Source organism: Arachis ipaensis, chromosome B02, assembly GCF_000816755.2.
Source record: "Arachis ipaensis cultivar K30076 chromosome B02, Araip1.1, whole genome shotgun sequence".
Taxonomy (NCBI): Eukaryota; Viridiplantae; Streptophyta; class Magnoliopsida; order Fabales; family Fabaceae; genus Arachis; species Arachis ipaensis.
This window is the reverse complement of record NC_029786.2, coordinates 14,967,237-14,970,154: the sequence shown is the minus strand read 5'-3', so window position 1 is coordinate 14,970,154 and position 2,918 is coordinate 14,967,237.

Sequence of the window (2,918 nt, the reverse complement as noted above, 5' to 3'; positions counted from 1 at the left end):
TCTCCCGTTTTGTTTGATTTTTGCTGTGGTAAGCTTCTTGAATGGGTGATATTGGTTAAAGTTTGATGGTTAGGGGTTATGTGGGGCTAAATTTGTAAGAGGGTCAGATTGGAGTGTCAATCTAACAGGGTTCAAGGGTTGTCTAGGTGGTTGTGGTCTATTAGTAGGCATTGTGTGATTGGGGTTATGGGTACTCATGGTTTTTCTAGGGTTGGTCTTTGAAGTTGCTTGGTGATTTTGCTCATAAAGTTTAGTAAGAGAGACAGCCGTGACATAAGAGGTAGGTTTAACTAAGAGTAGCTCACACTTGAGGTAGTCTTGTAGTCCAGCCACAAACAAAGAAATAACCAATCTTCGCTTAAACCAGTCACTTGATTTGATAAATCTTTAAATTGACTATGATATCAGCAACAGAATTCACCTACTTCAACTCTTTAATAGCAGCATTAGAGTCATAAAATATATTTTGACCAAATCAAATAATTAATGCATCTAAGAATAAATCCCAAGTATATTGAATATTGTTATTGACTCCCCATGTGTACCAATTAACGCAGGTCCAGTAAGATGAAAAGAGATGATACGTACCCTCATATCTTCTAGAACCACATACCACTTAAAGTATTTTTGGACCTTGAATGCCCACTCTTCCAATCCATCACCATCGATCAAAGGTAGCTCAACCTTCATCCCTTTCAAGGTCAACAGTGAGGGTTGAATTGGCGATCTCGATGACACTTGAGTCCCTTCCCAGGGTGAGTCACACTTGGCCTCCTTCAGCTTAAGAGTTCTCTTTAATGTAACATTGAGCTCTTTCATGGCCTCTTCCATGGTAGACAATCGGTTGTCATTGGACATAAATTTGTTGTTCAACTCGATGTGACTTTGTTGCAAGATGACAATTTCCATTTGTGAACGGGTGAGCTCATCCGAGACTCCATACCGGAATCTCTCTATGAAAGTACTAAATGTTGGTTCTGATTATATAAGAAGAAAAATTGTATAATAATTTGTATGTGAATTCAAATGTATAAAAGAAACAATTTATAGGAATAAATGAATAAATGGATTATGTATTGATGACTTCTATAAAAATTTCTCCTTCGAATTGAAGGAGAAACTCCTAATAGATCTCACAATAATTTCTAGATTATTCCTCAATTCTATTATTCTTTCTTTTTATCATAAGTTCTACTCATTCTAATAAACTAGTCACTTTACCTCCCAAATATAATTTTTTACTGTACATTTCATCAATTAGTATAGTCTTTCATTTATTTTAGAATTTTTTTTACTCTCTTTGATAATTTCTCCTTCATTTACTAATTTTGGTCTAACCTCTTTATTTCCTCAACCTTTCTCAGCATCTTTAAATGGGGCTGAAACTCTTGTTGTGTTATCACACCGGTTCAAAAATTTATTTAATTAGCTTGACTTTTTAGTTTGGAGACTGAAAGGTTGAATTGAATACTACAAAATAGTAATGGACATTGAACATTAAAGAAGAGATCAAAATAAAGTAACTTGCATGTCAAACACACTCTCCTGTGGATTTGTGTGTGTGGCTTGTGAATATAATTATTAGAGTAATTGAATATAGTTTTAGTTTTCAATTAAAATGAGTTAAAATAATATAATAAAGTAGCACGCTAATTGAATTCTCTACGAGAATAATGAAGATTACTTGACCTATTTCGATTCGTAAGTTTAAGTTTAGAGTAAACTACCAATTCGACTTTTATCCATTTTTCATAATAACAATATGATTTTTCACAATAAAAATGATCTATTTCGATTTTTGTTTTTATTTTCGTGATATAATGCGGTACTTGTAGGTGTTTTTTTGTTAACTCTAAATGGAAACATTGACGCGTCAGGTTCAGAAATGGACATTGACCTAATTGTCTCTAAATTTAAATTGGTTAGGGATTTATTTGTCTTTATTTTTTAAACAATATCTTTTTTAAATTATTTTTTATTATTATATATTCTTTTCTCAATATTTTATTAAATATATATTTATTATTTATATATTTAAAAATTATATTTGAGAATTATTCATAATAAATGATATTTTAAATTTGAATAATTTATTAATTAATTTGTACTTATTATATTATATATTTAATAATTTATTAAAAAAATATTAATATAATGAATAAAAAATTTTAAAAAAGATATTGTTTAAAGAATAAAGATAAATAAATCCCTAACTAATTTGAATTTAGAGACAATTAAATCTATGTCCATTTCTGAGCCTGACACATCAGCATTTTCTGTTCAGAATTGATAGAGAAACATCCACAAAGACTGCGTTGTGTTACAAAAATAGAAGATAGAAATCGAAATGGATCGTTTTTATTGTGAGAAATCGCGTTATCATTCTGAAAAATAGACAGAAGCGAGTTGATAATTCACTCTTAACCTTATGAGTAGAACAATTATGCATCAAATATATACGGACCTCCAACTTAGGAGTTTAAAGTATTTAAGAAAAATTCAATGGGAAGAAATGGGCCAAGATGTTTAATTTTTTAATTTTGTGTAAATAGGTAATTTTTAATTAAAAATAAAAAATTATGTTTTGGATTAAAATATCAAATTTGGGTCAAACTTAGTGCCCTTTTAATTAGAAGTTAATATATTTGAATTGTTTGTTAAAAAAAGGAATAAAAAAATTAAATGGGCTAAATACGTTAGTGCATTTACTTCGAAGTAGGGGTGGCAATACTACCCGAACCTGCGGGTATTCACCCCGCTCCTACCCGCTCGGGCGGGTTTTAACGGTGTGGGTTCTTGGGCGGGACGGGGCGGGGTCGGATTTAGGTTAAACCCGCCCCTACCCGCCCCGGTATATATAATATATATAACATATACAAAATAATTAGTAAAATAATTAATAATATTATATTATATAT